The sequence below is a fragment of the Lactuca serriola genome, chromosome 3 (genome assembly GCF_051521515.1).
Source record: "Lactuca serriola cultivar US96UC23 chromosome 3, Lser_US96UC23_V15, whole genome shotgun sequence".
In the NCBI taxonomy this organism is placed as follows: domain Eukaryota; kingdom Viridiplantae; phylum Streptophyta; class Magnoliopsida; order Asterales; family Asteraceae; genus Lactuca; species Lactuca serriola.
Genome location: NC_136410.1, coordinates 250056541 through 250082901, shown reverse-complemented (window position 1 = coordinate 250082901; position 26361 = coordinate 250056541). Strand labels below are relative to the sequence as shown.

Here is a 26361-nt window from a genome sequence, read left to right as displayed (position 1 = left end):
TACAAGCTTTCCCAGTTGATTTTCCTGTCGGTCAGTCTTCTGGTATTGCTAGTCGTGCTAATGATGCACCTCCTCTGACTCCACATATAAGTAAAACCATTCGTCGTGATCAAGATGAAGAAGCAACGAAAGGGCAATTTCTATTCAAGAGGAACTCTAATCTAAACGCTTCTTGGGACGAACCATTAATCACAGTGACCGATCTTGAAGTGGTTCGGTTCCGAGATTCTTTTGGGGATCGATCGGGAGTGGCTTCGTGGGGGGTCCATGATCCCCTTAAGATGTGGATTGTGATTCGGAAAAGTGGTAATTCTGAGTTGTACAAGAATAGCCATGATTTTAGCTCATTCACGAGGATTGATTTGACAGAGCTGTCTCGAGCTCCCTTCATCAATCTAATGAATAATCCACAAGTCACTCAATTCAAGCACTTCCTTGATGATCAAGTCAAAAAGGGTTTTCCTTCCATGCCGACTGCAGAATCTGTGATTTTTGAACATCCAGATATTATTGATCACTCTACCGATCAACCACTGCAAGTGGTTATGTGGCCCGCAACGAAACAGGTTAAACAGTTTTCGGTGCTTCAAGTTTATCAAGATGGGTCTCTTGGTTCGTTGGAATGTTGGGTCTTTGATGAGATCACCTCTGGTGCAGTTCTAAAGCTCAAAAATGGATGCATCAGACTTTATGATAGAAGAGACTTGTTGCAGTTCCGGAAGTGGGATATTCATTATCTCAGCAACTTTAAAATCAAGTTGTTGAAGATATCTATGAAGACCATGCAAAGGTGTATACGACAATGGTTGCAGAAATTTTGAGCAAACGTATGTAGAACGAAGCTATGGGGAAAATGGATGTTATGATCGTCAACAAAGGATGACCTTGGGCTAGTCCAAACCAAGGGGGAGATTGAAGGGCTTAGAATAATGGTTTGGTCTAGATATTGCAGTTAGTGATAGGGGTACGTTTGTAATTAGCCTTTTTGACAGTTTACGGTTGCAATTGATTTTACGGCCGTAAACTCTTCACGGTCTTGGGTGTCTATATATATAGGGTTGTGTCAGACGTATTGGTGGTTGATACCTTTAGCATTTTTGCGGTTCCACCAAGGTGTATCAGACGTTTACGGTTATAAAACGTATGCAAGCTTGGTTTGTTACTTCTTTGCTTATTATTTTGATTTGTGTGATTGTTATATGCTTTTGATCACTGGAAAGATCCGATTTTGGACCTTACAGCAGTAACAACTGATTTACCTTTGACACCAGTTTCGGCGGTCTTCAAAAGTCCTTGAAGCTTGCCAAGTGTGACCTCCTCCTTGTTCATATGATTGGTCATTCGGAACTGATCATAACAAGTAGGTAAGGAGTGCAATATGATATAAATATCCAACTCCTCCGGGAAGTTCATATTCAATTTCAACAAACGGTCAACAAACCTTTGCATTTTCTGCATGTGGCCCGTGATGGATTCACCATCCTTCATTCGGGCTGTTATCATGGAAGAGATGATTTAATACCTCTCTTGACGAACACTCTGATGGTAGCGGTCCATCAAGTCCATGTGCATATCAAAAGGGTAAAAATTATGATAGTACTTCTGGAGTTCAACTGTCACTGTGGCCAACATGATACATGCCACTTTGGTAGCATCTCTCTCATGAGTCCTAAAGTCAGCGATCTCCTCTGGAGAAGCAGTAGACTCGTCAATTTCTTTCAGCTCCTTGTCGAGTACATATTCCTTGTCCTCATAACGCGTGACCATCCTGATGTTCCTAATCCAATCATTAAAGTTTGAACCATCAAAGACGACTCTCCCATAAAGGTTCGTGAGAGAGAATGAGACGGTAGGGTTTGAGCCAAAAGTAGCACTGTTGGAAGATATCTGAAAAAAGAAAGACATGTTTAGATTAGATATAGGATCTTTAATAAGACACCCAAATTTAATATTAAGGCTAGGACCCAACACAATACTTTATAACTTGGAAGAGGGATGCCGTAATCCAAGTTAAAAAATATTTAAAGGTAAGTGAATGGCGATTCGCCAATTTCCTCCATGAAAACGAAATAAATTCTTAGGTTTTAATTGCATTGAAACTCCTAGAACTTTTGAGATTCATTGAACTTTTCAGTGGCATGTTTAAATCTCGATTGTGCCGTCTCAAGTTTGTGATTGGGATGCCGAGGATCACAAACAAGGTGTGAATAACCATGAAAATTAACTTGGTACCCTTAATGTTTATCACCTAATACATGTGCCAGTTACCCACACGCGCTCCACCGATCTATGATAAACATTAAGTCATCCTTTTCCACTCTTACTAGTCCATGTTAGTGTGTCGGTTACCCACACAAGCTCCACCAACGACTTGGTAAGGTACAAAGTGTAATTTCATGGGATAGCACCAAATTCACATTTTCCTAAAGTAACTAAGAATGGGAATTTATAAAAAGTTTAGTTACTTTATATTTATCAGTATACTTTTAATGAGAATTATAGTCCTTGTCTTACCTGTTTGGCTAACGACCCTCCACCAGTCATGGAAGCGGTGGGTGAGAGTGGACACCCATTAAGCTGTCATTTTATAGGTAACAACCTTATACCCCCGTATAGACCGTCTTCGTGAATGGGCCTACTAATGGTAAAACTGACTTGCTCTTATATATATATATATATATATATATATATATATATATATATATATATATATATATATATATATATATAATTAATTTATAATACTATAAAGTATAAGGGTTGAATTTTAACTTTCAAAACTCTAGGGTTTGGATCTAAACTTTTCTAAAGTGACTTTACAAATTCCAAAACTTGAGGGCAAGTTTTGAAACTCTTCAAAACTTTTCAACTTCATAACTTATGAGTTTAATGGTTTATTAAAATGAAGACTCTTCATTATACGTAACCTATGGTTCTTTAATGACTCTTTTAAGAAATGACTATTTGTAATCCATAACTTGAGGACAAATTATGGTCTCCATCAATAACATTTAGATTAAGAATTACATCATCAAACAATTTGCAAATAATTCCTATGATCTTACTAGAAGTCATAAGCATGACATTCATATCACCTATTTCAAGAATCATATAAACATATATAAAACTTGAAAATTTGATAAAAAAAACCATTGAAAATGGATTAACATAATCATTACACCATTAAAAACAGGTTTTATAAGTACAAAATAGTTTAGGGTAATGATTCTAGTCCATTTCCATTAGCAAAACTCGAAAATCTGCACACATGGGCTCCTACTCGCCAAGTGCAAGAACCTGCTCGACAAGTAGGATGCATTTTCACTTGGACTCATCGAGTCCCCTATGGACTCGGCGAGTCCACTGAATAGTAACCATAAATTTCGACTCTTTCAAGCAGTTTGCATCAAATATCAAGGAAAAAAAAGCCTAGGCACTGATACCACTTATGGGTTTTGAGAATTCTAACACTCCTAAGTTGTACATGCAACCCTAGAAACCTTGGATCTATGTTTTCTCTAATATTCATGCAAATTTGATTTTTCCAAGGTTCTCATCCTAACTAGCATGGCATGGGGTACTTGTAATATAAAAACTAGTAGAATGGCATACCCTTCTTGTAGCTTAGATTCCTTTAAGACCTTGTAAGCCTAGAACCCCAAATGTGATGCCTCAAAAGTTTCACACAACACCACAACTCTTGGAATAACTTGAGAGAAGAACACTTTCTCTAAAAATCGGCTAGCCCTCCTTGTTCTTGTCTTAGTGCCGATTGTGCTCCATATAAGGTTGCTTATACAATGTGTCACATGTAAGGTTACACCATGTAAACCCTAATGTGCATGGATTTTCATTTCCCCGATGATCCATGGGTTTTAACCTCCATGGAGCACCCAATGGGTCCTATCCCAATCTAGTGAATCATGGACCATAAGCCTACTATATAAGAATGAATGATTTACAAATCAATCCCCTTATATTTAATTAGTCTCTTTTTTATCAGAAAATTAATTCCAAATAAATTCTTGATCAATACTAATTAAATAATATGATTTCATATTAATATATTAGAACATATAATATATTAACAAACCATAAGTGTCCTTATTCTCATTTTCTCTATCCAGTTGTTATGATGCCATGCAACCCAAATGGACCATGCCAAATCGGGTCAAGTACATACTAAATATATTTATTGACTTAGACACCTTATCCAACACTTTCCATCCAATTCTGTTTTGGAGGAGCTTTCCTCTTTTTCCCCTTTCCTTGCCTAATAGCCAAGAAAGGAGCAGCAGCAGTAGGAGTGGAAACAATACTCTTTCCCTTCATTCCACTCTCAGCAGTTCTCATCAAGCTCTAAAGTTGAGCCAATGTGGTCTCTTGCTTGTTTAAATGATAAGTCATGGTGAACTGATCATAACAACTAGGCAGTTAGTGCAAGACTGTGTAAATAGTCTATTCCACATTGAATTTAACATTGAGCTTCAGCAAGCATTCCACATATCGTTGCATAGGATACAAGTGACTCGTGACAGACTCTTTGTCCTTCATCTTGCTAGTAATTAGGGACTTTTTCATCAAGTCCTTGTTCATCTCATACAACCAGTAGTCCTCATAGAACCTTTGTATCTCAAGAGTCATAGTAGCCACCAAGATTTATGTCACTTTGGTAGCATCATTGCAATATCTCCTATACTCAGCTAGTTGTTCAGGAGTAGCTTTTGTTTGATCAATCTCGACGAGCTCTTTTTCGAGCACGTATTCCTTGTCCTCGAAACGTAAAGCCATCTTCATGTTTTGCATCCAATCATTATAATTGGTGCCATCAAAGGTGAGTTTCGAGCAGATGCACAAGAGCGGGAAGTTGTTGAAGGAGTTGTTGGAGGAGGAACAATAAGCATTGTTTGAAGTTGACATCTAAAAAAGAAGGACAAGTTTTGATTAGATATGAATAATCCTTAATATAACACTGAAATGAAATATTAAGGCTAGTATCCAACTAAATAATTCACAATTTAGAAAAAGAAATGTCATAATCTAATTGTAAATTATTTAATAGTAGGTAAATGACAATTTACCAATTTCACCATTTGTGACTGGGATACCAAGGATCACAAACATGATGTGAAGAACCATGCAAATTAGCTTGGTAATCTCGATGTCATTTATCATCTAATCAATGTGCCGGTTAGCCACACACGCTCCATTAGTCAATGATAATTTACGAGACACCCATTGCCACCCTTTATTAATACATATTAGTGTGACGGTTAACCAAACACGCTCCACTAACGACTTATATAAAGTGCAATGTGCAATTTCATGGATTAGCATCAAATTCACATTTTTCCTAAAGTAACTAAGATTGGGAATTTATTGAAAAAAATTTAGTTACTTTATTAATTTCATTATACTTGTTAATGAGAATTAAATGTCCTATCAAACCTGTTCGGATAACGACCCTCCACCAATCAAGAGAGCGGTAGGTAAGAGTGGATACCCAATGTCAGTCATTTTATAGGCCGCTTCCTTAAACTCCCCTTATAGATCGGCTTCATGAATGAGGCATACTAGCTGTTCAACTGACTTGTCTTATACATATATTAAAAATTAAACTTTTAATTTTCCATATATTATAAAGTGTATTTTAAACATTTCAAAATACTAGGGTTTTTAAATCTTTAAATTTCAAAATTAAAAACAATTTTAATTTAAATTTAAATTTCAAAAACTTTGATTTAATAATTATTTATTAATTAAACTTATAATTAATTTATATAATCAATGGAGGATTATCCATTAAATTAATCAAATAAATTTAACCTAATCCATTACCCCTAAATTTCGAAAATATGGGAGGGATATTATAAAATTCTATAATTATCTAGTTAATCAAATAAGAAGATAGTTACTAAAAATAAGAACCCCGCCCATAACCCTAATTTTCAAAATTACCATATCTTTGGGAGGAAGGAAAGGTTTTCAATCCTTTCCCTAATTTTGAAAAACCCCATGGTTAGGAAACCCTAAATTTCAAATTTTGTAGGCTAAAGGAAAGGGATAAAACCCTAATCCAAATTTTCGAAAACTAGGGTTAGGAAAGCCTAATTTGCGAAAATAGTAAAGCAATAGGGTTTAATTGCCATAATCCCTAATTTTCAAGTTCAACAAATTGCATCATATTCAATAGAAAAAACAACCCAAGGCTCTCATACCATTGATGAGTTTGGAGCATAACAAACAATCCCTATGTATGCATGCGACCATAATTCTTGGATCTACGTTTTTTCTAATTGGACATACAAGTATTGAACACAAAAGAATAAACCCTAGGAGGCATCTAGTATTTTCGAAATTAAAAACAAGAGAAAGAAAACTAACCTTTGAATGTTATATAGTAATAAGAAACTATTCCTTATTGTAGTAGAAGCTTGAGAACTAGTGTGACAAGTGTAACACCTCTAATCGCTCACAAATACACTTGCAAGAGGATGATATGAGAGAGGAGAAGGAGAAAGAAGCTTCAAAATTTCAGCTCTTATTAGGTTTTAGAGTGTTGCCAGAAACAAGAGGGGGTGTAGCTCCTTATATAGTTGTGGTTGCTTAGAGCCAAAGCTAGGGTTTGCGGGTGGAAACCCTAATTCCTCAGCTTAAGCCCAATGCAGCCCATGACCTCCCCATCCAAGGCCTTGGACGAAAATTATAGGGCCTCCCAAGAAGTTTTGGTCCAACCCTTGTTAGGCTAGTCCATAAGCCCTAATCCACAACTATCAATAAATTACTAAATAGTCCCTACACATTTAATTAATTCCTTTAATCCGAAAATTAATTCCAAATTAATTTCTGATTAAATATTAATTAAATAATATGATTTCTAATTAATATATTATATCAAGAATATATTAATAAATAATTTATTACAATTTATTAATCAAATAATAAATTATTCCTCTTTCTCAATAGGTAATCCTGTCTAGTTGCTAGTGTGAAGGCAACTCAAAAAGACTATGCTACTATCAATTCAAGTACATACAAATTATAGTTATGGCGTTAGACACCTAATCCAAAAAACCCTCCATCACAACCACCATTACAACCATAGCCACCCACCATTACTGTCACTACCACCCACTACCACTACCACCTGCCACCACCGCTACCACCTACCCCTCACCACCGACATGAATACTCGATTAATAAAATAAAATTTTACTGTTTTTATAGTTTATAAAGTGTATTTTTACATGTAACATAGAAAACAAAGTTAACTAAGGCAAAACAGACAAAAAGGTTCATTTTGTCATTTTACATGGATTAAAATTTATTTTCCTAGCAACCAAACAGGATTTGGAATTATTTCCTATTCCATATCATACCAACCAAACTGTATATGGAATTGGATTCAAATTTTTGATATATTCTCTTTCCAATTTCAATTAAAATTCCTTCAGAAACATTTTGCAAACGAAACAACACCTAAAGGTTCATGTTGGGTATGTGGGTGTAAATGTAAGTAGGTGTGCATCACTGGGTATGAGTAGATGGTATAGATATACCTGTTAGACAATATATACGACCCACCAACCATCAATTTCAGTTAGTTTTGACAACCCCCTTATAAAAAAGCAAGTTAAAAATGAAATTATAAAATAGTAAATGCCTATACCCATATCTAATGTAAATTTAGATTAATTGGTTTATTCTTTAACTTACGTTTGTATCTTTTTTTCTGTTAAATTTCATTATTTTATAGTACAAATTCTTTTAATTGTCTTAAGTTTAACTAGGGAAGAGGTCGTGCGTTGCACGGGTCAGATATTTTGTATTTTTTACACATAGTAACAATGTACTTCCATTTGTATACACATAATTGCAAACATCTTTACAAAACATTTCTTATAATAACAATGTACTTACATTTCCTTACATAAAATATGAGTTATGCTATACAATCGTCTCTACATATTTGGTAACACATGTGTAACATCTTTACATGTATGAATGATAACAAACTCATTGCTATTTAGAGCATGCAAAAGAGAAATAAGATAGAAATTGAACAATATTAGAAATAGATACATGAATGATACATCCAATCTCCTTAGTCTTACAATTAAGAATTAAAGATGTTCAAAAAGTAGAACCAAAAACAAAAGGGTATTATAGGTAACAACTGAGAAACTGCAACACCGCACCACACCCCATTAGAAACTTGTGTAAGTAAATTTACCTCTTTCGGAATCGATTGGAAGAAGAGAGGGTGTTCCACAAAGCAGCAGCAATCAGGATTTTTACCGTACTTGTTCTTCTATTTTAGGGCTAGAAGTTGTTTTTGCACTGAAATCAAAGTTAAACTACACACTTAATGTAATATAATATTTCATGCTTCTAATAACTAAAATTGCCATTTTTTCACTATGAAACAAAAAAGTAAGTATTCCTTAGCTTCAACTTTCTTCTTCTGCTACAACCTATCATGTGCACTAACAGCATCTCCCTGCAAAATATGAATCCCACAAACACATTAGTTCAATCCATCAGTAGAAGGAAAAAGTGGAAAACTGACAACGTACCTGGGCTCAGATGAAACCATAGAGAGCAAAACTGGAAAACTGGCAAGTGTAGCAACCACACTCATCTAAACGACTAACATTGATCTAAATAGAAGCAAGAACCTTTGAAGTGATCAACCTATCGGTACCAGAACTGCAAGAAGTAAAATGAGGTGAATGGTTCACATTTTTTGAGAAAGATTTAAAAGTTTAGAAAGGGTTGATTACAGAACATACCACTTCATTGGGATGTAGAGATCCATGTTTTGTCCCTCCTCATTCTGGATCTTGGAAAAATCTTCAAAAAGTAACTAAATTTACAAAAAAAAATCAATGGGTTTAAATTTATGCGCCCAACCCTCCCTTTTAAGGGAATACCAAACGTCTCGCATCTAGTCTCACCACTTATCGCGACTCACACATCCATGAAACTTCCATCATTCCCTGTAGTGCTAGTGTATGCTAGCTACACATAACGCTGGACCCAATAGACTTTCGAATATCCAATCCTACCTGAAGGCCGAATCAACATTCTCAGGCTATAAGGTCTTTATTATGCATAGCCATGATGCATACACTAACATCTACAGTTATGATGTCAATTCCACATACAAGAAATCCTAGGCTAAAAGGCATCATGCAATCAGGCAAATCTATCAAGCGATTCCTGAAGATCCCTAGCCTAGCACTAGCATACTATACTAACATATCAGAATAACTGCATGGTATTTTGGGGTTTACTTACAGGCTCCGGCTAATCGTACCCTCTGCATCCTCCATCCTTTATTTTGAAAACCATTTTAAAACTTACTTTCTGAAAACCTCCTTGGTTTGAGACTGGATTCACACGAGTGTTCCTCCAATTCACTCGAACCAAGGCTCTGATACCAACCTATAACATCCATGAATTTTACGCAAAATTTAAACTTTTTCAATTATAACAAAAACAAAATAGCATTGTTTACAAAAAAATTTCAAATCATTTTCCATCAGAGTGTCCCAAAAATCAGAACATAAGGATGAGGAACGGTACGGTCGCAGCCTTCGCCTTTCCATGATCTTCTGAAGTACCTAAAACAATAAATTGAAAACTGTAAGCCCGCGGGCTTAGTGAGCTACCCCTAAAATACCAATACCATACAGATATAAACCATATCAATAACAATCGATCAATCAACATGCATACTGGGCCATCGGCCTGACTGGTCTGCCCTACTGGGCCTACAGTCTATTTAGATCCATCCCGAGCCTTCGGCATGACTGGTTCACCACGTGGGCCTACAGTCTCCCCAGACCGCTCATAGGGTATGTTGGCCTTCAGCACGAAACAGGACCGCCTCAACCCAACCAACAAGCAAATAACCATGTGCGCATAACTATCATATACGGGCATATACAAACATCAAGCATAACTATCTTACTGATCATCAATCAAGGAATTCTCTAGAACACTGACCTAGCAGGTTACTAACATACCAATCCCTACGGATCATAAAAACATAACATACTGTCTATCCTGATTCCAATCAAGCAGATCATAATCACATGTGGCATACCATAACTATAACAACTAAAGGGTCGCCCTTGGTGACGTAGACCCTATCGATATAGTGAGCATAACTCACTTCGCAGCTGTCGATTCGGAAGGTAAACTCCAACTCACAGATCACTTGACACAGGCTCTACCACCTTCACAAGAGATGACAACTGAAGTAGATTCGGATTTCCCCTAGCTCCTTGCTTCAAACCACTTGCTTCCTAAGCTCTTTTCACCAAAATCCTCTTCCAAGGCTTCAAACACATAATGGGCACACACACACGTATTAGGGTTTGCTAAGAGACTGCAAAGAGGCGGAAGGAGGTTTGTGTTCCTTTAAATAGGGTGCACAACCCCGAGATTTAGGGTTTCATCTGCCAGCTCCTACTCGCCGAGTCCTAATATGGACTCGTCGAGTAGGTCACTTAACCCGCGATCCTTCTCGCTGCTACACGACGAGTAGGTCAACCAACTCGTCGAGTAGGGCCTAACCCAATAACTCATACTAAACAATACCTGAGAATCGGGGCGTTACATATTAACCTAATTTTATCTGAACCCTTACCCTTGAAATCGTATGTGGCCTCCTCCAACTCCATACTCGTTGATTCCAACAGCCTTTACACTGTCATCGACCAATATTAGTGGCCTCCGCCACCATCATATCACTGAAGTCAACATCGAGAGTTAAGCTACAATCCATGAAAGCACAACTTCAAACTCTGATTTCTCTTTTAATTGGCGACCTCCACATTCATAAACGTGCTTGTTCGTGTGGTTCATACTCAAATTCGATCTTATTTTTCTTCTTTAAGGGAACAAACAAAAACATTCATAACATATCCGTTGGTTCTTGTAGGTTCGATTCTTCAACGATTTCAGAAGTTAGTTCGCAAACGATGCATCTGATTTTGGTAATTTTCTCATTCGGTGGTTTTGATTTTCTCTTTATTTGATTCTCCCATGTAAGTTCATCTGATTTTATTCTACTATTGTTTATCGAGAAGGTCATCTTTCTTGTTCTTTTTTTTTCTTTGAATAACTTGTCTGATTGGGCATCCTAAAAAACAACATAAAACCATCATACTAGAGGAATTTAAGACTCTTTGTATCTCTCTAATGCTAATTATTTTTGTAACTTATTTCCATGGTCTTAAGATTCCATAAACAGGCTCGTTACTTCCCTTTGTATGTGAAACATGGACTATTTTATTCCCATTTTTTTGAAAAACGGCTCTATGGCTCTATAAATCAGAATTATAGATTGTTTTTATCCTTAATTTGTATCAAAACTGCTATTATTATTGTTATTTATCTAATTCTAGCTTATTTTTGAATCATACTTTCTTTCAAGTTGTTAATGCTATTGTGGTTTAATTGGTAATGTTCTAGCTTATCTAATTCAGAGTATGTTGTTATCCCTTCATTCAACCCTTTGTACAGGATGTGGTGGGTATTAGGGAATTTCCACTTTTATACACTTCTGGTGGATGTGGTTTATAGTTTTAGTTCATTCCTTATCAATTTTGATTAACATAATTCTTCCACAATTCTTTACATTCTGGTTGGTGTTACTTTGTAGGTCATAAATAATGGTATTCAATAGGGGATGAAGGAAGAACAGAAGGATGAAGGGATGAAAAAGATGACATAAAGTTTAGCCCTGAACAATAGTTTAATCAAAACTGCCTCTTTCTTGTATTATAGAACATATAACCACAATAATCAGGAAATCGCCAAGATGCATAACGAAATTTTAAAGCTCAGCCAAGGGAACAACTTTTTTTTTGAAAGAGACCAAGGGAACAACTTACGCACCTAGTTATATTAACACTTTAGATTTTTGTGATTTGGTTTTCATACTTTGAAATCGAGTTTTCCTTGTCAAATATTAAGATAAATTTTGATAGTCGAATATTAATGTTTTGATTTTGTGTATAAAATTTGAATTTTATTGTGAATTTTGATTAAAGAATAGCGACAAATTTTTCATAGAATGGATTGTCTATAATTACAACAGAGAGTAGAACTAAAACTATAAATTTTTGTATTTTGAGATAATAAGTGACCAAATGACATTATATTTAAGACTGATACAATCATTAAAAAGCATGTTAGAGACTGAATAACAATGTATTTGAGACTAATATTGTTGTGCAGTCCCATAATGATAGTACTAAAGACTATTATTATCTATGTTGGTTTTCGAAAAAAAAAAATATATTGGAGACTGAACATGATAGTATAAAAGACTAATATTCAGTCCTTGAAAAATAATATCATGGACTAATATCTCGTCTCTGATGCTCCTTTTTCTTGTACTAGCACATAATAAGTTATATGACCATATGTACTGGATTTTTCCTACACAAAAATCATGCATGACAAACTCGAATTATGAATTAAACACATAAACCATTACTTAATGTGACCATTTATAGTCTTATTATTTAGAAATAATAACACTCAATGTGACTAATATCAAACTTAATGCTTAACCGTTTTTACCCATTTTTGCTCTAAATAATAGATATATGAATAATTCGCGAAGTGACTAATAAAAATTATTTGGATACACATTTATGATATGATGTGGCTATTCAAAATCCATACAATCATTTTGAAATAACAAGTCACTATACACATAAACGGTAGACAAACTATTTATTAAACACGTTGAAGTTGAGTGACTCATATAGTTATGAGATCATATGCACCACATTTTTGATAACCTTACATCATGTGTGACAAACCAGTCTTTATGATTTACAAGAATAAACAATTACAAATATATTGTCTCATGATTTAGAAACTATAACACTTAATGTGACTAATATCAAAGTTAATGATTAACCATTTTTGCTAGGAGTGTGTATGAGGCGGTTTGGTTCGGTTATTGGTCAAAACTGAACCATAACCATTACAATTGGTTAATGTATTTCAATAACCATTGGATAACGATTAATATTGGTTTTAGATAACGGTTTTAGTTGGTTAATGGTTATGGTTAACGGTTAATATCGAGTAACCATAATGGTCCAAAATGACATAAAAAAATATTTTTCTATAAAAATTGAAAAACATAAATTCATTGTTATAAAAAATGAATGATTGTTTATATCTAACTATATTGATAGAAGATTACTTATCATATCTAATTCCAAGTAATTACGTTTTAAAATTTGAATTCTCAATATAATTACATACATTATACTCCCTCTATCCTATATTTATCGTCCAATTTTGACTTTTGAAGTATTTATTATTTAACTTTAATCTTAAATATTTTTATTTGTGTTATAAATTGTTTGATGAAACTTACACAATGAAAATACATTTAAAACACAATCAATTCATATATTCTGTCTCAAGTATTAAATATCAAAAACAAAAATATATAAAATCAAAGTTGAAGTATAAATACGTCAAAAGTCAAAAGTAGATAATAAATATGGGATGGGGGAGTATTTAATATTCTATTATATTAAAAATATTTATTAATATTATTGCTTTGGTTCGGTTTGGTTAATAGTGGTTTGGTTTTGGATGAAAACCGTAACCAAACCATATGTATTCGGTTACTCAAAATTAGAAACCGCACCATATCTTTTAGTAATGGTTTGGTTAAAATGATTCAGTTATATTGGTTAATTTGGTTATGGTTCGGTTTTTTGGTTAGCATGCTCAACCCTAATTTTTGCCTATTTTTTCTCTAAATAATAGCTACATGAATATTTCGTGAAATGACTAATAAAAATTATTTAGATGCACATTTGTGATATGGTGTGGCTATTCGAAAACCATACAGCCACTTTGATATAACAAGTGACAAAGGCATAAAATGTAGGCAAGTTATTAAACACGTTCAAGTTCAGTCACTTGTATAGTTATGACACCATATGTACCGAATTTTTACTACACTGAAATCATGTGATATAAACTCTATTTTATAAGTTAGAAACATAAACATTTACTTTAAGTGACGATATATGGCATTTGGCCACTTTATTCGTGTGTGTGACGTATATTTGTCACTTTTTTATATATAGAGTAAATAATGCTTCGAACTCAATCATATATGGTCACTCCTCCCAATTAATTATTAGAAGGTGTGAAAATATATTTTTGAATAGTTACTCTGTGGAGAACTTTAGCTACTTAAAATATCATGTGAGTAGTTGTTTGTTTTCGGCGTCGAATAACTAAAGCCCGTTTTTGTAGTAGTGGTGGAGAATGGAGTGCCACGTCGTGGCCTACAAATTTCAAGAATGGCCGTTTAGATGGCCGCCATGACATCGCAAGAGGAAGGCCATGACGTGGCAGGTAATACAACCCAAGCCCATGATTTTTATGGTTTTCTCCATATTTAAGAACCTAATCTCAAGGATTAGGGCATCTTCTTCAGCCTCCAACCCCTCATCATGAAAACCTAGCCTCCTCGCATGTTTGAGAGCTTATCTTCTTGATTTGGAGCTTATTCTTTAGATTTTGGTGAAGCCTGAGGAAGAAGGAAGTTGTCACACCCCCAAACCGGAATGACAGAAACGTTCGGGAGCGGAGGAAGTCATGTTTAGTATCGCAACACATGCATCATAGTAATCAAAGTAACAAGCAGCCATTGCATTAATATGTAAGTGTTTACAAAGTATATGGTTCACATAAGATTGACTACAAAAGTAAATAACAAAACAATACATGAAGCTACTATACTTCATCTTCTGAATCCCAACGCACGTACCTGTCTACTAGTTTCCTAAGAATACAAGTTATTTTGAAAGAGTAGATCAGCATTTAAGCTGGTGGGTTCATAAGTATTTAAGTGATGTAAAGTATGTTTGTAAGTTCTTTTAGAAAAGTTTGTCTGTTCCTCCAGAAAAATCCTATATTTTCTGATATGATGAATGAAAGTAAAAAATGACTCTACAATTCCTTCTATGAGTACTGAATAGATACAAGCTATAAACAATTTAGAGTAAACAAACAATCGATTGTGTGAATCTGCCCTAAGCCCACAACCAAACAAGGAACAGGGAATGAGGCGGAAGTCACACATCCCATTTTTTGTTAGATCTTCACTATATATAACCCTGACGTATTCATTTGGTACTTACGGAGTTAACTATAATTGTTCTTTATATTTGATGAAAATATTCTTTAAGAAAAATCATATATTTCCTTTAGTAAAAATAGTAACCACAATAGTTCCTTCTATAATCACTTAGTTTATACAAGCTATATATAATCTAATATCGAACGGACAGTTAAATGGGTGAATTTACCCTAAGCCTACAACCAAACAAGGAACAAAAGTAAGGCGGAAAGCACACATCCAACTGCCTATCGGATATATATTAATTATATATAACCCTAATGTATAAACTAAGGTATTATAGAATTAACCACTAAAGGTCCTTTAAGTTATACCGGTTTAATAAAATGGATTAAACCCTTGTACTGATAAGTTTCTAGTTCATCCTACAAAATGTTCTATCTGAAAAGTATGTTTTTGTACTAGAAAACGGTATATTGAATTTGTATACTATGACCTGACCTATGCCTGGTACTCCTTATGATTACTTGGTGTATATGAAATATATATATATATATATATATATATATATATATATATATATATATATATATATAGCTAAGATCGAATAGATAGTAGACTGGGTGAATCTTCTCTAAGCCCACAACGAAACAAGGAACAAGAAATGAAGCGGAAAGCACACATCCTACTGTCTGCCGGACCCAATTAATATATATCCCTGATGTATCTACCAAGGAATCATAAAGTTAGTATTATAGGCCCCTTTCTAAATGAATGTACTAAGACTTGACTGTACTGTTTGTCTTTTGTAAGTTTTCCCAAGTTTAAGACTATCCTAACTAGAAAAAAGTTTACATTACCTTTTATGTGAGAAGATCACCTATAAACGTAATGGGAAAAATGAAAGTATTCAGTAATATTGTAAAAAGTAACTACTAAACACTTACTACCTTAAAACCAATTTGATAATTAAGGTGAAAATGTGAGATGGTTGTAACCATACTGATATGACTAGTGCTTAACACGACGACCTAATGGCGCCGAAACTGATGTGACATTTGTCACCAGTACACTTGTATGTCCTAGTGTATCTAGCAGCAAGGTGTGGGGGTATCAATCCCATATAGATCTATACACAAACTCATGCTCTCCCTCTAGGAGACTCTGGTTACAAAAGGCGACCTAACAAGTATATTGCTAAGCCGTGAAGTAGTGGTTTCAGATTATTGTTATATTTTTCTTGTTATCGTATGTTCCTTCTGATCTAGTGTCTAGTATGTTCCTCCCTGTTTCTCTTTATAGTATGTTCTTTCTGTTTCTCGTTATAGTATGTTCTGAACCCCTAAACTATACATATTATAGTTTACTAGTATGTTTGTTTTGAACTGTCTCTGATTTGTAGAAAAGACTCAATTATCTACTGAGTTATGCTCGTACTTTAAAAACGGAGTTTTATAAACAATAAAGTAACATAACTTAAAAATATTTTTTGAAATGATTTTGATCACATATAAAGCATAAGAAATCTTTTTATGTGATGGTTATCAAAAATAACATTTACACAATTAGCATTGTGTTCAACTTGTATCCCCCTACCTCCCCTTAAAAGCATTTAAAATATTTAAAAGATTGATTATAGGGGTATGAACTTACCTTATGTAGGTGATTCAATTGAAGACTTGCGTAAGGATGAGAAGTTCCTGGAGTGAAATCCCGAGACACAAACGAGTCCTAAATGACATATATTGATACATATATGCATGAAATTAGCAAATCTAACTACAAAGGTGATTGGGAAACAACCTAGGATGCAAGGATAACTCACCAAAGAAGTGTTGGAAACAAGATAGGAGGTTGATTAGATGTTCACGACCCAAATGAAGGATAGTTCACGTTGCAAATGGATGAATGGTTCACGACCCACTTGAGTGGTTCACGGCTCAAACTTGAAGAACACTTGAAGATCTAGGTGTTTTGGCAATTGTTTGAAGATCCTAAGTTGTATTCTAAGGAGATACAAAGGAAAGAGGGTGAAAAGAGTGGAAATGGTGTTCTTGAACTATGATACTTGAGAGAGAAAAGGGTTGTTTGCGGCCAAGAGAAGGAAAAGTTAGGAATAAATGAAAGAAAAGTATATATATATATATATATGGGAGTAGGATCAAATGAGAACATCTAAAAGGTTGAGAACGCGAGAACACATTTGGGCAATTTAAATAATTAAATCTAACGCTATTATCAAACGAGCAATTTATGTAAAATTCTAAAAGTTATAGGTATTAAAATATAACTTGAAATGGTGATAAGGGTATTATAGTAATTGGACCTATACCATCGTTAGTTAATTCCTATAATTCCTCAATCACTCACCTATTTCCTTCCATTTACCGTCTCTCTCTTCATCTCTCTGTAAACCTAGGTATGCCTTCACCGTCTCCATCTGTTCATCATCATCATCTCATCCCTACACCACCAATTTTGCATAGCCCTACATCATTGATCCACCACCATTGCTAGCATCGGGTTTAACCATCAACCTCCATCATCATCTTCGATTCAAGATGAGAAACCCATCAATGTTCAAGATATATTCATCTCTTAGCCTACCTCCACCGCACCTTCGATTTTCGTAGCCCTAATCGGACCTGCAAGTAGATTTCCAATCGGCGTCCTGTAATTCGATCTCAATCGGACCTCTAATCGATTCATGGAAAACCGAGAGGGGGGTGAGTACCTGGTTCAGATCGCAATCGGATATCCGTCTTGAAACACACAAGAAGATGAAATCATTCCACCTTTCTCTTTCAAACTAGCTATTGTTTCCAGATTTGGGGCTCAGATTCATCATTTCTGAAGACAGGTGAAATCCTTCCTTCTTTTGTTCGCTTATTTCATTTCAATTGTAGCATCAATTGTTGGTCGTTTGGTTTAGTTTGATGGCTGGAGTGGTTTAACCAATTAAACTTGCCTTTGGATGATTCATGGATGAATTTGGACATCCTGTACTTCTGAAAGACAATTAAATAATGGTTGTATTAACCTTTTGCTCACTTATTTTATTGTCAAATAATATAAAGTTCTTAAGTTATAATCTCACAACCACATTATTGTTTCCAGAACTCAGATGCATCATTTCCGAAGATCAAAATCATTCCACCTTTCTCTTAAGATTGCAATCGGACATCCATCTTAAACGACACAGGAGAATGAGATTGTTCTTCCTTCAATCAGAATACATTTCAAGCTGCTTTGAGAGTTGGCTTCCTTTAATTTCAAAAGATGGTGAGGTTTATAAGGAAGAAATAGAGAAATGTTTTTCTGAAGATGTGAAGGGATTGTTTGATAAAAGGTTTCAAATTCAGATTTATGAAGGTTTTTGCATGTTCTGTTAAATAAGGGTATTTTACTTGTTTATGAAAGAATGTGTATTTATTTATGAATAGCAGTGTATTTATTTATGAATAGCAATGTATTCATGTGTGAATGGTTGTACGTATTTATGAATTTTAGTGTATTCATGTGAATAAGTGTATTTATTTATGATTAGAGGTATGCATTTTATGATAGAATGTGTATTAATTCATGAATAGTAGTGTATTCATTTGTGAATAGAAGTGTATTAATGTATAAATGATTGTATTTCTTTATGAATAGTAGTGTATTCATTTCAATTGATGAAAAAGACATTGAATTATTTGTAATTTGATGTGTATGCATTTGTGATTGGAGTAGTATTTGGTTTTTTGAAGAAACATTTCGTTTCTGAATACAAGTGTATTGATTTGAAATTGGATTTCTATTCATTTTTTGAAAAACAAAAACGTTAAATAGGAAAATAAAATAATTTTTTAAAGATTTTTTTTTAAATATTTTAAATAAATTTGACTAAAATCGTTTTTTATATTACATTAATAGAAAAAATAAAAAATTGAATATTTCTTTGTTTTTTGGTAACCGATCCTAAATTTAAGAGAATTTGATTGAATTTGATTTAATTTTAATTTAATTAAAATATACAGTTACTAATATGCCCTTATATATTGATTGGTCCAGAACTGTTCTCGCGTTCTCAACCTTTTAGGTGTTCTCATTTGATCATCTCCCTATATATATATATATATATATATATATATATATATATATATATATATATATATATATATATATATAGGTGGGGTTCATGGCCACCCTTGGGTTCACGGCCGTGAACACCCTTTGATAGGTTTTCCGGATCAATTTCATTCCTTTAATCCTAAACTAACACTTCTCAACATCCAATCCAAAAGTGTATTGGGCTTAGAACTCATTAAAATGACCCTTAACAAGGCTAGAAGGCAATAAAATTAAGTCTGACTTTTGGTTAATTGGTTGGACTTATAAGATTAAAATTTTCGGGTTGTCATAGAATTTGTATATGTTTATGTTCACGTTTATTTGCTTGTTTTATTTATATGTCGACATATTGGGTGGTGGGTTGAGGCGGTCCTGCTTCATGCGGTAGGACAAGTAAATCGTGACAAGAATGCACCATTCCATACATCTTCTTCGTGACAAGAATGCATACTTCCATGCATCTTCATCATAATGGCCATGTAAATCGTTACATTTAGCAACCGTAATCTCATTTAACACGAAGAAGAAACACAACCTCATCAGCTCGAACCTTCAAAACCTCCCCATTTAGCAATATTTTTCGAAACACATCTTTAGTCCATTCATGTAATGGAAGGCCTTTAATATTATTCCAAACTAAACATTTCAAAGGAACACAATTTCTATCCCAAACACGTTTTGCCAAAATCAAATGATGCATCACCTCATTAGCTAAAAAGTTTTTACATGCATCCTTATTTTTGAACTCATACATCACCAATAAACATTCGACATAACATATCTCAAAGTCATCAAATCCCTCGTCTAAACATAGCACGTGTATATTAAGGAGGATAAGGAAGTCACTAGCTTTAGCTAGAAAAGAAAGCTTTCTTTTTTCTACAACAAAGTCCCCAAAGATAAGATCAATAATCTTCTTCATCGGCTCTTTTCCCCGTTTTATCCGTGGAAGACCTCCTAAAAACACTTGCATATGAATTCACCGTGATTTTTTTTTTCAGCCTTAGACGGAACTACACGATGTGAAAAAGAACTATAATTTCTTGTAAATATCGGGATAGATGCAAATAATTTATCATACCCAAACCAAATGCCACATAATTGTTTAACCCTATGTTTCATATTACATACACCAAAGAACCTTACAAACACAAAATGTTGTCACATAGGAGACTTCTTATTAGAAATAAAAACATTCACTACTTTGCCTAAAACGAGCACAGACACACCGCATATCATTGTTTTAAACGGAATTTGGGAAATTCGTAACGTAAAAAGAAAAAGCTTCAGAAATTACATGTTGTTGATTATGCCCCATAGTCCTTTCACTTTGTCCTTTAAAATTCCTAGTAGATATCTGATTCTTTTTCCATCGGTCACCTTCCATCCATCTCGATTCTATGTTTTGTACAATTAATTCGATGAACATGCCCCCCACCCGTTGACGATGATCATAGATGTGTGATTAAGGAGACGTCGTCGTACGCAGGGTAGCGTTTCTTTTCTTAATGTTTGTTCAAGATTTAGCATAATATGTAAATTGCATATCCAAAACAATGATGAAAGAGTTTACCGAAAGTGAAGGCGACACCGGAGGTGGGAAGAGGCTGGAGGTGAGCGGATGCCAGAGAGATGTCAGAGATATGTGAGGCATAAACAAGGTTAGAGGTTTTTTTAGAATGAAGAGATAAAACTTTGTAATAAATTTAAAATTAGACTATTGATTATCACAAAAAGATATAAAATCATTAACATATCCCATTTCTATTATTAAAAGACATTTAATATGAATTTCATTTTTAGCTATGGAAATCATTCTCAAAATAAAAATATAACATTTTTTCCAGATATTCAAAAAGATTTAAAATTGTGCATAAATTTTAGCTGCAATTTTTCGTCTCAAACAGTCTAAAAAATATGTGGCCTTATGGAAAATTTTCCCCACTTATCTTTTAGACGAAGACTAAAGTCACAAAGAAGGAAAAAATTTAAAATTTTCAAAATTTAATTAGCAACCACTTTTGGCTAGTATGATGGAAGGAATTAACAAGAAATACCAACAATCTGGTGATGAGCTTTAGAACCGGATTGGTTCGAATCTGGAAACAAATTTGCTATATTATAGGAACCGGGAACCGGACTGCCGGTGTTATGCCGGTTCCGGTCCCGGTTTTTTGGTTATTTTTCGAACTAGAACAAATTATTATGCTATCTTCCGAGGCATGTATATGATCCAATATTTAACGAAAATATGACTTCGTACATTATAAAATGATGTACAAACACCAAATTACATGTTGGAAAAAAATTAAGAAGTTCCGACTTTATATGAGTGAGCTATGTGTATTTTAAAAAGCGAGACACATTAAAAAAAAACAAAATTCTGAAATGGAAAAATCACATAATTGATATATTGTCTTCCGGAGCCTATGGTTGATTCAATATCTAACCAAAATATGTATTTCTACTGTTTAAAATGAAGTCAAACACCAATTACATGTTAGAAAAAAAATCAAGTGATTCCGACTTGATATGAGTGACTTATGCGTATTTTAAAAAGCATGACAGATTCAAAGAAAAGAAAAGAAAAAACAAAAACAAAAAAACAAAACAAATTGCTGAAACGGAAAAATCACATAATTGATATATGTTGTTTTCTGAGACCTATCGTTGATTCAATATCTAACCAAATATGTATTTCTAGTTTGACATGAAATACAAACACAAAATTACATACAAGAAAAAAATTTAGTAATTTCAACTACATATGAGTGACTTCTATGTATTTTAAAAAACCAGACATATTTCAAAAAAAACATTGAAAAGGAAAATCACAACATTGATATGCTGTCTTCCAGGGGTATAGTGGATTCAATATCTAAAAAAATATGTATTTCAACAATCTAAAATAAAATATAAGCATCAAATTACACGTTCAAGTAATTCGGACTTCATATGACAAAGTTACATGCATTCGAATAAGCGTGACAAATTTTGGTCTGGTTTTGGCTTTTTAGAACCCAACCGGTGTTAGAACCAAAATCGTTTTTTATAAAAGTGAAGAACCGATCAACAAAACTTATTATTAAATTCGGTTCGATTTCAAGACAATATCGATCCGGTTCTAATTCCAACGGATTCTAATCATCATCCCTACAACAGTATGGGAGAGATAAAATTCCTCTCTAAAAACCAAATTTTTGAGAGGACATGTGTCCTCTCTAAAAAGGTGGTCACTAAAAGTTTATTTTCTTATAACAAAAGAATCAAAGATCTCATATTATCTATTTGTTTTGAAAATAGCCAATGCATTAGAAAAAGCTAGGGGTGGAATTTGTACGGTACCGAGTTTTTTTTCTTCAAACCGTGTACTGCACAAACTATAGTTGATATAAGATTTTAGCTACCAGTACCGTACCATGTATACTTAGTACCAATTAATTTGGCTACCAACAAATTTGGTTGGTACATATTGGTATTTTGTATATACCAGAATTTTTAACAAATATGTACTATACATGAATATAAGTTGAATTTGTAGACATTTGGTCGTTGCTTTATTCGCTTTTGGTAGTATTTTTTTTGGAAACCACTAAAAGGATTAAAAGATGCTCACCCCTAGCAAGTTGCTAGAGGAACAGGAGAAGGAATGAGAAGTTAGTATTCATTTTTAAGTTTTAGTGTATGTATCACCAATCTCGTTCACATCAAAAAATAAGTATCAAGAAATTTGCCGGTCAATATGTTAGTTTAGTAATTCTAAGACTTGTTAGTTTTTATTCTAATTAAAACATAAAGATATGAAAACTCATATTTCTTTGTAGTTATGAATTGATATATATATATATATATATATATATATATATATATATATATATATATATATATATATGGGTTATAGAGTAATTCGTGTTATATAATGTTAAATATGGTTTTATTAAAAAACAACTGTATTCTATTTGGTGTAGTCCAAGAAAAAGGGAATAAAATATGCTGGAATACACTTATCCATTTACAACTGTATTTTATACATGATTTAAACCATAATACCTAAAAATTAGGCACCTTTATAGTAGGTCCTTAACCTTATTCTATACAGATTCATATATATATATATATATATATATATATATATATATATATATATATATATATATATATATATATATATATATATATATATATATATATATATACACACACGTATTCACCTGCCAATCCATCTTTCATTAAAAAAAAAAAAAACGTAAGTTCATAGTTTTTCATATCGAAGGTGGTATTTATTCTGATTTCTGAACCATACATGGTGATGATCTGCATCTGAATACACGTTTGTCTTGATTTCTTCCAATGTATATTTTAAGCAACTATACCCTGTTTCTGCATCTTTCTTTCTTCTATCCGTACAAAAAACAAACCTCCGGATCACAATTCCATGTAGCACCGTCTTTAATCCCCTTGTTACTATTACAAATATATCAGCTGACTGATTCAGGTTTCATTAGTTATTAAATAAATCTTCCGGAAAAGGAGGATTAGGATTAGCTTTTACTGGTACGTGATGTTTAGCTTTTCTTCAGCTCAATACATATAGCAACTAGCTTTCAATAAAGTATGTAAGACTATTTTTGATCAGTAGGAGTACCAATTTCAACAGTTACCTCCTCCATCCTCCACCTTTTAGGGGCACGCCATTCATAGCAAAATTGAAAAAAAAAACAAAACAATTGACATAGCACCTGCCGCCATTACAATACACATAAAACCACCCCCAATCGCTCTCGTCTCCATCCATTCCCCGCATCGCCAATTCCTAAGCTTCATCTAAGATTTCAATTTGCCCTGATCGTTTTGGATTCAACATCTTCCACTGTCAATCATGGACGCTGAATCGTGGTTGTTGTCTATCTTCTACATCCAAGTGTTACCAATATGTTCTTCAATCCTGATCGTCTGGTAAGATTTAATTTAGGGTTTCTTGTAAAAGATCAGAACGCGAAATCTCACAGGATGTAAGCTTTGACGTTAACAGATGGAGAAAGGTGGTCGGAGAAGCACCAATGGCTGTCGTGATGCGTCTATGGATGAAGGCAGAAATAGAAGAAGACACGAAGGGATGGTGGCAGCGGACGTACACAGCTACGTCGGTGGTCTTCAATAGCTCATTCTCGGTAGTCCTCGTTGTCGCCGGCAGCAGGAGCACAACGGTGGTGTTTCAACGATGGGGGCGGCGGTTGAAGATGGGAGAGATAAGGTGCCGGTTACGAACATAAAGGGTGACGGGTTATGCCCATCGAATATGACGTCATGCATTAGTTGATAATTAATACTTGTCGGTCACACTTTGTTTTGTTTATTAAAAAAAGATAGTAGGTAAATTAAGCATTCATGAATGAAATCTGGTTTTATATGTAAAGCCATTATTTATTCAATTTTTTAAAATTATAATTTCATTATATAAATAATTATTATTATTAATATAATTAAAAATCTTAGGTGCTATATTTTCTGTTAAAAATCCTACAAAATACACCTTATATCGTCCCAAAAAATTTTATTATAGATTAAATTGCATATTTGTTCTTAGTTTTGTTAATTGAATTTGGTTATAATTTATTCGTGTTTTGTTTTTATCTTGTAGGGTAGTTACCCATCAACAAACTTTAGAAGGATCTTCTTCATGTTCTTTTCTCGGGCTATAAGGTATAGTTACTTCTATATGGTTAAAGAAATATCGTTGGTTTAGCTTTAAATACTTAATTTATTAATGTATGTTCAAATATGAGATAAGTTATTTAAAAAGTGATTAGGAGTGATAACTTACAACCACATTTGTTGTATATTTATCGTGCATGTATTTTGATAATAACCAAATTTCTTGAATTATAGATGGATCGTGATACTTGGATGTATGAATTACAACGTCATGACAAAGAATACGTGATTAGGCTAAAAGATTTCCTTAAAGCTGCTGAGGATCATCGAGTAAAAAAAGGAGAGAGTCAAATTTGATATCCTTGTAAAAAGTGTCACAATTGTAAAATGTTTACTGATTTAAAGTTAATTGAAGAACACCTTATATGTGATGGGTTTATGAATAGGTATACTCGTTGGTCACAACACGGTGAGCTATTAGTTGATCGTAATATGATTGATACCGAAACTAACGACGACGAGACCGACGATTTTGACAATGACAATTATGATCAAATAGATGACATGTTACATGATATTCAAGATGGCATTCCTAATAAAGATTTTGAAAAAATTCAACAACTATTTGTCGATGCGGAAAAACCGTTATATGTTGGGTGCACAAAATTTACCAAACTTTCTGCTATGCTGAAATTATTTAACTTAAAAGCGAATAACGGTTGGAGTGATAAAAGTTTCACAAAATTGCTAGAGATTTTGCATGAAATGCTTCCTGAAGATAACGAGCTACCTGTTTCATTATATCAAGCGAAAAAATTGGTGTGTCCAATGGGTTTGGAAATCGAGAGAATTAATGCATGTCCAAATGATTGTATAATTTATAGAGATGAGTATGCTGGTCTAGATAAATGTATTACATGTGGTAAATCGCGATATAAACAGAAAAATCATATGGAAGAAGACGACAATGTGAAAAGGAATGCAGCCCCTGCTAAAGTATTGTGGTATTTTCCCATCATACCAAGACTGAAACGATTATTTGCAAACACCAAAGATGCAAAGTTGTTGCGTTGGCATTTCGAGAAGCGTAGCACAGACGGAAAAATGAGACACGTGGTTGATTCTCCTCAATGGAGAAATATTGATTATGAATTTAAGGAATTTGCTGCTGAGATTAGAAATATCTGATTCGGACTTAGTTCAGATGGAATTAATCCATTCGGAGTAGTCAACGTAGTGTATGGCCAGTGCTACTATGTATATACAATCTTCCACCTTGGCTATGCATGAAGCGAAAATACATCATGATGTCATTGCTAATTCAAGGCCCGAAACAACCTGGCAACGATATTGATGTGTATTTGTCTCCGTTAGTTGAGGACATGAAAAAATTGTGGAATTTGGGCGTTGAAGTGTATGATGCATATAAGAAGGAGCATTTCCAACTACGA

At 33.8% G+C, this 26361-nt stretch overlaps 1 long non-coding RNA gene and 1 pseudogene across 1 annotated transcript; one reads left to right on the top strand and one right to left on the bottom strand.

Annotated features, from left to right (window-relative positions):
* Positions 1 to 8398: 8398 nt before the first annotated feature.
* Positions 8399 to 11104, bottom strand: LOC145096164 (small ribosomal subunit protein eS21y-like; annotated as a pseudogene).
* Positions 11105 to 20828: 9724 nt separating this feature from the next.
* On the top strand, positions 20829 to 25338 carry LOC145094864 (uncharacterized). Its single transcript, XR_013703613.1, has 3 exons — positions 20829 to 20916; positions 24897 to 24958; positions 25145 to 25338. It is a non-coding gene; the product is annotated as an uncharacterized LOC145094864 (long non-coding RNA).
* Positions 25339 to 26361: the final 1023 nt, after the last annotated feature.